The sequence below is a fragment of the Cottoperca gobio genome, chromosome 14 (genome assembly GCF_900634415.1).
Source record: "Cottoperca gobio chromosome 14, fCotGob3.1, whole genome shotgun sequence".
In the NCBI taxonomy this organism is placed as follows: Eukaryota; Metazoa; Chordata; class Actinopteri; order Perciformes; family Bovichtidae; genus Cottoperca; species Cottoperca gobio.
Window position 1 is genome coordinate 1,177,434 of NC_041368.1, and position 12,801 is coordinate 1,190,234.

The window sequence follows — 12,801 nt, forward strand, 5'->3', positions numbered from 1 at the left end:
GAACGAGTCCGACTTACTACAGAGTATCCGGACACAACTCTCGCTTTGGGTGTACAGGGATTGGATGGCCCTCAGAAGTGACCTCCTACACCCCATACTCCCACAGCACCTCCCACAGTATAACCCGGTCATATGCCTTCTCCAGATCCACAAAACACATGTAGACCCGTTGGGCGTACTCCCAGGCCCCCTCCAGGATCCTTGCGAGAGTGAAGATTTGGTTCGTTGTTACACGACCAGGACGAAATCCACATTGTTCCTCTTCAATCAGAGGTTCGAATATCGGCTGAACCCTCCTTTCCAGCACCTTGGAGTAGACTTTATCGGGGAGTCTGAGAAGTGTGATACCCCTGTAGTTGGCACACACTCTCTGGTCCCCCTTTTTGAATAGGGGAACCACTACCCCGGTCTGCCACCCCCTAGGCACTGTCCCAGACTTCCACGCAATGTTGACGAGGCATGTCAACCAAGACAGCCCCTCAACACCCAAAGCCTTCAGTATTTCTGGACGGATCTCATCAACCCCTGCGGCTTTGCCAGTGTGGAGTTGTTTGACTACCTCAGTGACTTCCAACAGGGAAATTGACGATGGTCCCCTATCAGCTTCCAGCTCTGCCTCTACCATAGAGGGCGTGTTAGTCAGATTCAGGAGTTCCTCAAAGTGCTCCTTCCACCGCCCAATAACCTTCTCAGTCGAAGTCAGCAGGGTCCCACCCTTGCTGTACACAGCTTGGATGGTTCCCCGCTTCCCCCTCCTGAGGTTCCGGACGGTTATCCAGAAGCACCTTGATGCCGACCGAAAGTCCTTCTCCATAGCTTCTCCGAACTTCTCCCACACCCGCTGCTTTGCCTCTACCACAGCAGAGGCAGCCACCCTTCAAGTCCGTCAGTACCCTGCAACTGTTTCAAGAGTCCTCCTGGATAACATAACCCGGAAGGACTCCTTCAGTCGAACGGCTTCCCTGACCACCGGGGTCCACCATGGTGTTCGAGGGTTACCGCCCCTTGAGGCACCTAAGACCTTGAGACCTCAGCTCCTCACTGCAGCTTCAGCTATAGAGGCTTTGAACTTCACCCACTCAGGTTTAATGCCCCCAACCTCCACAGGGATGTCTGAAAAGCTCCGCCGGAGGTGTGAATTGAAGATCTCCTCGACAGGGTCTTCCTCCAGACGTTTCCAGTTCACCCGCACTACCTGTTTGGGTTTACCAGGTCCGTCCAGAGTCTTCCCCCACCCCTTGATCCAACTCACCACCAGATGGTGATCAGTTGACAGCTCCGCCCCTCTCTTCCCCCGAGGGTCCAAAACATGCGGCCTCAGATCAGATGATACGATTACAAAATCGCTCATTGACCTTTGACCTAGGGTGCTCTGGTACCACGTACACTTAAGAGCATCCTTATGTTCAAACATGGTGTTTGTTATGGCCATTCCATGACTAGCACAGAAGTCCAACAACAAACGACCGTTCGGGTTTAGATCAGGGAGGCCGTTCCTCCCAATCACGCCTCTCCAGGTGTCTCCATCATTTCCCACATGCGTGTTAAAGTCTCCCAGCAAGACTACGGAGTCCCCTACTGGAGCCCCCTGCAGGGCTCCATTCAGGGTCTCCGAGAAGGCTGAATACTCTAAACTGCGGTTTGGGGCATAGGCACAAACAACTTGGGCAACTTGGCAACTTGGGCAACTCCGGAGAAGAATAGAGTCCAACTCCTATCCAGGAGTACGGTTCCAGAGCCAAGATTGTGAGTAGAGGTAAGCCCCAACAAATCCAACTGGTAGCGCTCCACCTCCCGCACTATTTCTGGCTCCTTGCCCCACAGAGAGGTGACGTTCCACGTCTCCAGATCCAGCCTCTGCTGCCTGGGTCTGGTCCGTCGAGGTCCCTGACCATCACTGCCACTCGTGTGACAGCGCACCCGACCCCAGCATTTCTTCCTGTGAGTGGTGGGCCCACAGGATGGATGGATGGGAGGCACCACGTAGCTTCTTCGGGCTGTGTCCGACCGGGCTCCGTGGCAAACCCGGCCACCAGGCGCTCGCTGTCGGGCCCTCTCTCTTGTCCTGGCTCCAGACGGGGTCCCGGGCTTCCTCCGGGCAGGCTCTCTCCTTCTCTTTCCCTTTTTTTCATGAGGTCGTTTTGAACCATTCTTAGTCTGGCCCCTCGCCTGAGACCAATTTGTCTTGGGAGACCCTACCAGGAGCACAAGGCTAATTATCCATCCATCCATCGTCTACCGCTTATCCGGGATCGGGTCGCGGGGGCAGCAGCTCCAGTAAGGAACCCCAATCTTCCCTTCTCCGGGCCACATCCTCCAGCTCCGACTGGGGGATCCTGAGGCGTTCCCAGGCCAGTGAGGAGATATAATCTCTTCACCGAGTCCTGGGTCTTCCCCGGGGTCTCCTCCCAGCTGGACGTGCCTGGAACACCTCCCTAGGGAGGCGCCCAGATGGCATCCTTACTAGATGCCCGAACCACCTCAACTGGCTCCTTTCAACGTAAAGGAGCAGCGGCTCTACTCCGAGTCTCTCACGGATGGCTGAGCTTCTCACCCTATCTCTAAGGGAGACGCCAGCCACCCGTCTGAGAAAACCCATTTTGGCCGCTTGTACCCGTGATCTCGTTCTTTCGGTCATGACTCAGCCTTCATGACCATAGGTGAGGGTAGGAACGAAGATCGACCGGTATATTGAGAGCTTTGCCTTCTGGCTCAGCTCTCTTTTCGTCACAACGGTGCGGTAAAGTGACTGTAATACCGCCCCCGCTGCTCCGATTCTCCGGCCAATCTCTCGCTCCATTGTCCCCTCACTCGCGAACAAGACCCCGAGGTACTTGAACTCCTTCACTTGGGGTAATGGCTCATTCCCTACCCGGAGTAGGCAATCCACCGGTTTCCTGCTGAGAGCCATGGCCTCAGATTTGGAGGTGCTGATCCTCATCCCAACTGCTGCACACTCGGCTGCGAACCGATCCAGTGACTGTTGAAGGTCACAGACCGATGAGGCCATATGGACCACATCATCTGCAAAGAGCAGCGATGAGATCCTCAGGTCACCGAACTGCAACCCCTCTCCTCCACGACTACGCCTCGATATCCTATCCATGAAAATCACGAACAGGATTGGTGATAAAGCGCAGCCCTGTCGGAGGCCAACATTCACGGGAAACGAGTCCGACTTACTGCCGAGTATCCGGACACATCTCTCGCTTTGGGCGTACAGGGATTGGATGGCCCTCAAAAGTGACCCCCTCACCCCATACTCTAGCAGCACCTCCCACAGTATCACCCGGGGGACCCGGTCATACGCCTTCTCCAGATCCACAAAACACATGTAGACCGGATGGGCGTACTCCCAGGCCCCCTCCAGGATCCTTGCAAGAGTAAAGAGTTGGTCTGTTGTTCCACGACCAGGACGGAATCCGCATTGTTCCTCTTCAATCAGAGGTTCCCCGCTTCCCCCTCCTGAGGTTCCGGACGGTTATCCAGAAGCACCTTGGTGCCGACCGAAAGTCCTTCTCCATAGTTTCTCCGAACTTCTCCCACACCCGCTGCTTTGCCTCTGACACGGCAGAAGCTGCCGCCCTTCTAGTCCGATACCCTGCAACTGTTTCCGGAGTCCTCCCGGATAACATAACCCGGAAGGACTCCTTCTTCAGTCGGACGGCTTCCCTGACCACCGGGGTCCACCACGGTGTTCGAGGGTTCCTAGTTCACCCGCACTACCCGTTTGGGTTTACCAGGTCTGTCCAGAGTCTTCCCCCAACTCACCACCAGATGGTGATCAGTCGACAGCTCCGCCCCTCTCTTCACCGAGTGTCCAAAACATGCGGCCTCAGATCAGATGATACGATTACGAAATCGATCATTGACCTTTGGCCTAGGGTGCTCTGGTACCACGTGCACTTATGAGCATCCTTATGTTCGAACATGGTGTTTGTTATGGCCATTCCATGACTAGCACAGAAGTCCAACAACAAACGACCGTTCGGGTTTAGATCAGGGAGGCCCTTCCTCCCAATCACACCTCTCCAGGTGTCTCCATCGTTTCCCACGTGTGCGTTGAAGTCTCCCAGCAAGACTACGGAGTCCCCTACTGGAGCCCCCTGCAGGGCTCCATTCAGGGTCTCCAAGAAGGCCGAATACTTGGAACTGCGGTTTGGGGCATAGGCACAAACAACATTTTGTTTTCCCCCCCATAACCCGAAGGCGTAGGGAGGCGACCCTCTCGTCCACCGGGATAAACTCCAACGTAGCGGTGCTCAGCCAGGGGCTAGTGAGTATCCCCACCCCGGCCCGACCTCTCACACCTTGGGCAACTCCGGAGAAGAATAGAGTCCAACCCCTATCCAGGAGTACGGTTCCAGAGCCAAGACTGTGCGTGGAGGTAAGCCCCACCAGATCCAACTAGTAGCGATCCACTTCCCGCACTAGTTCCGGCTCCTTCCCCCACAGAGAGGTGACGTTCCACGTCCCCAGAGCCAGCCTCTGCTGCCCGGGTCTGGTCCGTCGAGGTCCCTGACCATCACTGCCACCCGTGTGACAGCGCACCCGACCCCAGCGGTTTTTCCCATGAGTGGTGGGCCCACAGGATGGATGGATGGGAGGCACCACGTAGCTTCTTCGGGCTGTGCCCGACCGGGCTCCGTGGCAAACCCGGCCACCAGGCGCTCGCTGTCGGGCCCTCCCTCTGGGCCTGGCTCCAGACGGGGGCCCCGGGCTTCCTCCGAGCAGGGTCTCTCCTTTCCTTTCCCTTTCTTTCATGAAGTCGTTTTTGAACCATTCTTAGTCTGGCCCCTCGCCTGAGACCAATTTGCCTTGGGAGACCCTACCAGGAGCACTAGGCTCCAGACAACACAGCTCTCAGGTTCATAGGGACACACAAACCTCTCCACCACGATAAGGTGATGGTTCCCAAGGCTAATTATATTATTAATAGTTATTATAATAACATTATTACTTATAATGTAATTGTTTACACAGTTTATTAACAGTGAAATAACTATTAACTAAAGTTTAATCAACTATCAATTTACCATTTATTAATGATGGTTATTATAAAGTGTTACAAAGTCGTGCTATAGTAAGGATGGCCTCTGTGAAGTGGAAACGCAGCTCGTTAGGGATGTCTTGTAAAGGGAGCGGAGAGCAGAGGGGTATTCAGGGACACATCCTACACACCGTCCCTTTAAGCATTTGAAGAAAATAAATGCAGAACCAAAGTAACTTCGATAATAATGGATAATAAGAAATACATTGCATTTATACATATGTACTTAAAGTTTTTTTTGTATACAATCTTGTTTTTATAACAACTGCTGAATGAATGTATTCAATGTAGCTTGTACAAAGCACAATCCTCGTGCAGCATGAAGCATGAAACAGGAACATTTCATTCCTGTTTAATCAGCTGGAAGAAGATGTTTTTTTACATTCCTCAAGCAGTTGTTGATGATAGCATTTATAAGAATCACCTATTAATTTAAGTGTAACCTCTTCATTTAAATTTGAAATGTGTCGAGCATTTCAATGTTCAAATTCATTTGATCAAAGTGAAATAAATAAAAGCAGATAAATAATGATCTTTGTGAGGGGTCAGAACGGATGAAATCACAGCACAGTTTCATGCTAAGATGAATACCACATTGCCCTGCGCCACCTGATCTGTGTAAACAAAACACGGTGCAGGGGAATTTGTTCAAATTCACAAGTTACATTAGAAATCATCATCAGAAATCTGCACAAGGCTGGTAAAAATGGAAATGCTTGTATATGGTTAGGTTTTTATTGGAAGAAAAGTGAGAAAGAAATGTAATAATTGTCATGGTTTGTTTGAAATAGAAGTGTAGCCTGTAAATCAATAACAATGAAGACTGAATAGACAAGTGTGTCACAAACAATATATATATATATATATAGTAAATCCAAGAAATATAACGTCACTGGACACACTGTACACTGCGAGGGAGTGAGGTCTTGCAATGCAAAAACACCACAGCAATGGCAACTTACTATCAAAAATGGTGACAGCCTAAAAGAAACTAGGACATTGTTTGTCTGTGATGAGTTTCTACCTGCTAGAGAATGACAATACATTTCCCAAAGCTCAAGGTAAGCTTGAAATGGAAAGCAGCAGAGGAAACTGAAGAGGTGGCACCTGCGATGTGACTGTATGACAGTGTAGCACTTGTGTATTCAAGATGAAGAAATATGTGTATGCATGTGTGTCTTCGTACAGCCACACTATTGTCGTTTCACAAGGCTTGTCAAAGCATAATAGCTCTTTATTTCCCTGACAGATTGCACAAAACACGTGTGTGTGTACATGCATACTATTTAGATCATGTGGGTTTGTCAGAGACAGTGTATGTGCACACATGTGAGCATGCAGTTTAATGTAATTGCATTGGGGCTGCTTTCAGCAGCATTATAATGTGGGTGGGGAAATCCTCAGATGAATAATACAACAAGTTCATAAAAGGGGCTACCATTGAGCTTAGCTACCTGGCACTAACAGAGCAGAAAAAAGGAAAAGAAAGCTGGTGGAAGAAATTTCTGAGAGCAAAGTGTCATGAATAATTGAAGAGGTTTTTGAAAAATTCAGCATTACCTCACCAGCTTGAAGGTCACATCCCTGTCGAGATGTTTGTGCACCTTCAAACAGGAAATTGAGTTATCATTGCTCTAAGATCAGCTACCACTAAGGGCATTGATTGCTTGCCAAGCAATAACTAGGCCAGTACTGAGGGTGGACCATTGCTCAGTGAACTTCAACAACACAGAGACCTCGGTGTAAATCTGAACTTTAGTGGAAACATTTAAAGCCAGTAGCTATTCAGCCTCAAACATGACCTTTACAGCCAAAGACAGCAGGAAATGAGTCCTAATTTAATTAAGTTTATTTCCAAATTTACAGGAAACAATCATTTCAGATATTCCATAGGGCCATCTACACCCTCATTATACAATAAGACAGGGGCTTGTTCTTGGCAAAAAGTAAAATCCAACCGTTATAAACTCTAGTCTTATCTAGTCTGATCCGTCACCTCAAAGGCTTAAACCTCCAAAATGAAAAAAGAAATGCTTCCTGTACTTCTGTTCTGCCATGTAATACACTTTTCTTGTAATCACGAAATTATCATAGTTGTGATAAATATACCAGCCTTTGAATTAAGTCCATGCAATTATTCATTTGTTCTTTTCATCATTTCAGCACGAACCGATGTCAGCAGGCAAATATCTTACAAGATAATTACTGGGTTTGGAATATGATCGATAAAAAGCAATTAGTAAAAGATTTTAGATCTCTTTAATTATTGATTGCTCTCTTTGGGAATCTGGATTTGTGCCACCAATTGTGTTCACCAAACACTGTCACACAGAGCTCGGCCTCTCGAAAATGTATTTGATTTGGTCAGGCTCATGCTACTCTCTGAACCTGTTGCCAATAGAATCATCAGTGTTATATTCAGCCTGCCTTCAGCTGTTAAGATCAGTAACAGTGAAGTTAGAATAAGGTGGCTGTCTGCAGCAGACGAGCATGGGTCAAAGCTGCAATCACCATGAATGAAAAGAGAAGCCTCACACACGCTCTGACTTACAGAGGATTTTCATCTCGCTGCTGCTTTTACATTTGATACAGAGGAAGAGGTGTGATATTTTACAGGGACGGCAAACAACTTACAAACTGTCATTTATATATAGTCTCTTTTGTTATCATCGGAGCACAGACTCTGAGGATTCAAATGAAATGCACTCCCACTCTATGCATTATTCTATGCATTATTTCTTTACAACATCATTCAAATTGTGAAGCTTTTTAAAAGCCTTTCTTGCTCCACTAACTTCGATTGCTTTTATTTGGCCAGCTGTTAAGCCCACTGAGTAGCAATTTTAATGATGTGTAGACAAACCCTGGAAAGGACTAGAGGTTGGCCACACACTGCGGAGTCAGTCAGATGAAAATGTAGTTTACCACGGAAGGTCTGAATCGAGTCCCAAAGGAACATTTTCAAAGCCTTTAGCCCACAACACCATGTTCCTCACCCTGCACACGAACAATGAACTTTGTACACCACTGTTTAGGCTTCCGAAGCGTTAACAGTGGTGTACAAGCATCCTCAAGGTTTCGAAGGAATTAATCCTCAAGGTTTCGAAGATTCAAAGATCAGTCCTCTTGCTGGGTTGTCCTGAGTCTAACTTTCCTGCCACCGGACATCAGCCAAGAGCAGGCTGGATATTTAAATAGCCTTACAGGTCTTAGCTATGTTAGCTCTGTGTAGGTTTACCACTGTTATGACACAGACAGGCCACATTTTAGGACATTAGAAAACACCCGAATACTAAGATGACTGATGTGACAGAGCTGAGAACTAAAGCTAATTTGGGCACATAAATGTCAAGTTGTTTTTCCAACTCATCCTGGCTAATATTAGCTCAACCTCCCCACCCCCTGTTGATTGCTCAAACTCTCACAACTCTCTCCTGGCAACTATTTCTATGCGCATAAATGATTCAAGAAATTGGATAGGAATATTTATGCATTTGCACTGGAAGAGGTAGCTCATTTATTTTACATTCACTGTCATTGCTACATAAGGTAGAGATGTACTGGAGATAAGAAACAAAAAGTAATCTGTAAAGGGATTGTGTGACATAGTCTGAATCAATGAGATATGACAACCATAGTTCAGAGGAAAGATGACATAATGTTGATAGGTCAGTGGTACCAGTCCTGTGGGTGTGGAGACATCGCTGTACCAATTCTCTGCCCCCCTGGAGTATGGATTTGCATTGCTGGGAAGACAGATTACCATGGCAGGATCTGAAAAAGAGCATTCGTTGTTTTCTTCCTAGGGGCAATGTCCCCTTTCTGTTTTGCTATTAGCTTGCGGTGGCTGAACAGCAAGTCTTATTTAGTGTGAGGCAAGGAGGTGAGGCTCCTCTGGGGTATGTGGTTAAGGTGCTATGAATGAATGCAGTCACCCAGGAGCCAGCTGGGCTGCAATGCCTCTGCCATCGGGCATCCAGACAGCATTAATTTAGCTCCACACTGGGACCCAGGCTCATTACAACCAACGGATACTTTTCTTTCCCGTGGATGAACAGTGAACAGGGCAGAGGCACTATTTTGGGTGCGGACTTTTGTAAGTTTGGTTTGAAAGAAAGTGCATGTGAAGTACTTCAGTTGAAACTGTTTCATGAGGGTTGCAAAGGATGAACAAAGTAAGAGAAACCCTGAATTCTACCTTTGTGACAAACCTTATGTAAAATGTTGTTGTGCCTGTGTCAGAGACGTGTTAGTTTCTCAGTGGGGTAATTGTTATGGCTGTTGTGAATCACAACAAGCTGCAAAGTGTGCTTCAGTCAGCGACGGGGAGGGACTACTTGTTATTCCTGCAGTTTGTCTGTATTTGGCATCAGGCTATTATGAGTTTAGAGACTGTTTTGAGAAGTCATTTGTGTAGATGCTTTTGTACCGGTTATTTATGCTTTTGCTGCTGAGATGAGCCGTGAGCAACTGTGGCCATTTGAACTCTGCTGACATGGAGCGGGTGCTTGTTGCACAGCACAGCAGTCAAAAGGTAAAAGGTGCTAATGTGTAAATAAATAGCTCATCATCTAACAGCTCACTGCCGCACTTTACTCTTCCATTGTTCCTCCCAATAATATCTAAAACTCATGACCAAATGATATTATGTTATAAGCAGGATGCAGCAGCTCTAAGAGAAGTCTCACAGTATTTGAAAAAAAACAGTAACAATGTCTCACAAAGCAATGAGGAATAGTAATAGTAAGTGTCTGACTAAAGGTGGATATTGAGATCTACCGTATCCACACGTGTCTCACAGGCGTATTTAGAAGTTTCCCAGTGATATACATTACAGAGCTATAATAATGCAGCGTGTTTGTGATATTCTCTTGACCCCCAGTGTGAACATGTGTTTGCTTGGGTGACAAAATAATACTGATGTGAATCTGATTAGCACAACAATATAGACTGTTGCTTTTAATCGTATAACAATGGAACAGTTATTTGATTATGGGAAAGGAAATCAGCTATAATGACCCCAGCTAGTTTTCTGTGGACTTGGAACATTAATGGACGTATAAGATCAAATCCACAAGCTTGTAATCAAACCATTATTTGATCTCACAAATCTGTACATAACTGTAAAAATCAGACCTTTTTGTATGTTTATACATTATATATATATATATATATATATATATATATATATATATATATATATATATATATATATATATTACAAAAGATAACTATACCAAACCAAGTAGATGTTAGAGGAATTTTTTATAACGCAATATACTGTGTACTGTAATTTAGCTGTGTGTGTCTTTCACACCGGACTCAATAGGTTGAAGAATATTAATATTACATTAATGTTTGGTAGGCTCATGACAATCTTTTTATAATAAGCATAAATGAGGAAAAGCTGCAGTGCAAATTAAATAAATGACGTGACTGTGTGTGGTACTACATGAGCTGCAGGTCAGAGGAGTCGTGCTAATGTGGCTGGTTCCACTCTATTGTTTGCTGCCCTGGCATGCAGGGTGAGTGTGAAAACATCAAGGGTGTCATTGCTTCACTTCTTCTAAAAGTATTCTGCCGCTTCACAGTGAAATGAAAAGAACTCACACAAGAAGCACTGTCCTTCAAAATATGATGGGGTCAACAAGACGTAAAGATGCATTATGTAATGCATGACTCCTATCCACCTCTGTCATCTAATGGCAGGAACAGCAGCAACTGTGACGGGTCTCTGGTGCACAACCCACCACTCCAGAGCAGCTGAACATGCCCATCAGTGGGTGAAGATAATTCTTTTTCTTTTTGACTCTGCTGAGTACAGGCTGGAAAGTTAGCTTTGGAAGGCAGACATCTCAGAAATCAAATTTCTGCTGAAATAGCTGCTAAAAAGCTAAATATTTAGATATAGTTGGTTGGAATGAATTAATAAATGGTGGAAATAATATTGGAATTAAATATGTCAGGTGGGCACAAAAACAACTTGATGTTTCTCTGTGTCTGCTGATGTGTAAATAGACACATTTGCCACTTCTGTTTCTGTTTGTTTTTAATGTTTGGGCCAACCTTGTTGCCAGACAAGAATGTTGATATTCAATTTGGCAAAACCTCAGTTTATGTTCATTGGCAACGTTGACAATGTTAAGATTTAAAAAATTCATGCAAGCTCTACTGCAGGAAAGTGTGATACACCTATCCACGTCCCCGAGCTCCACACCCTTACTGTTCACATCACTACACAGCACATACTGTATGTTGCATGCATTGGTACTGAATGTGGGAATTGGATGTAACTCATGCGTGCAGAATTATCCAATTTGCATGTAATTCCTCGCGTACTGCGCTGGTTTGGGGGCATATTTATCATGTGGTGGTTGTTGCTTGCAGGGTTGCCAGCTCAGCTCCACAAAGCTGTGCACAATGGTTGCCCACATATGGATTTTCTGTTTCCAGTAACTGTAGAGATGGTCCAAAGTGGTAGATTAATTCTCTAGGAATTAAGTGTGACTATTTATGCATATAGTGCATATAAAGAAAATATGAAGCAGGAAGAAAATAATACTTAAAGATTGTTCAGGTATTCAAGTGTACGTCTTAGATAGAAAGGTGAGGAGGCTCCACGGGTTTGTTTTACAGCCAATCAAATGAACATCAGCAGTAAGAAACTTGGGCTCAGGTAAGATAGTATGAAATGCAGACGTATTAAAACCCGGCCTGCAATTATGACCGACAGAGTACAACTGTCAGTGGCACAAAGTTGACTGGACTCCAATTGATCATGCAGCTAATGTATGAGAAAGCAGGATACATAGGACACAGTCCAAGCAGCCAAGAACAGTGGGTTAGCAATGCTGTCTCTTTTGACTTATTAAATTAGGTCAATGCATGAATATTTTTTTTTAAATGAGATTTTCATCCATATAATGTGAAAAGAGGAAAAAAGAATCTGCATAAGATGATAGGCGATTATGGTGTGCAGGAATTATATTAAAGGGCAGGAATTCAGCAGCTTTTTACCCTTTTTTGTATGAGGTCTGGCTCCAAAACAGACGTGTGGCATATTGGTACAGATGCCTGAAAAAAGTCACAATTCCTTTGGAGTTGTTTTATAGTCTTAGAAGCGTGTTGTAGCGTGAATAAATATATGTTGTGTAAATAATATAAGATTTTAATATTTGATTAATTCCCCTTGGAATAAAACCAGCCAAACATTAAAAATACTGATTCATGTATTCAAAGGTATTTATGTGATGCAAATGTGGAGTTATTGGACAAATAATGTTTAAGTCATTGTTTTAGACTGTACATGGAACTTTTCATTTTCTAACATTACTCAATAATAATGTGCAATGTTATCCGTAGCAGAAGAGAAGCGTTTCCTCCCACAGACTGTAAATAGCAATGACATTAGCTCACACAGCAACCTGACAACGAGCAGGAAGATGACAAATCCACTCCTCACACCTTTGTTGTTCACCACCTGTCCTACAGAATTGCATGAATACATTTTTAGACTATGCTTTGTAATTTGATTGTATTGGTGGAATGCTAAAGCCTGTCCATTCAACCAAAACCAAAGAAGTACAATACATCAATTCTGTCCTTGAAACCTTCTGATTCCTGAATTTGGATAAATAGTTTGTATCAAAAAGTAAGTTGCTCGTGGTGGTCTTAATTTAAACAACGATCTCAATGTGCTGTATGACCTTGTTGGAACTTTAAATTCAAAATATTGATTTAGCTGCTGGGCT

General features: G+C 45.2%; 1 protein-coding gene across 2 annotated transcripts in view; it reads left to right on the forward strand.

Moving 5' to 3' along the window:
• ntm (neurotrimin) overlaps positions 1-12,801 on the forward strand; it is a 405,184-nt gene that overhangs the window by 157,501 nt on the left and 234,882 nt on the right. The window contains exon 1 of one of the 2 annotated variants that reach the window (XM_029448072.1): positions 9,088-9,225. The exons of the other annotated variant lie outside the window; for it this stretch is intronic. The gene's annotated coding sequence lies outside the window, so the exon portion shown is untranslated. Of the gene's footprint in view, positions 1-9,087; positions 9,226-12,801 lie in introns of those variants that run through there. 2 annotated transcript variants of the gene reach the window in all.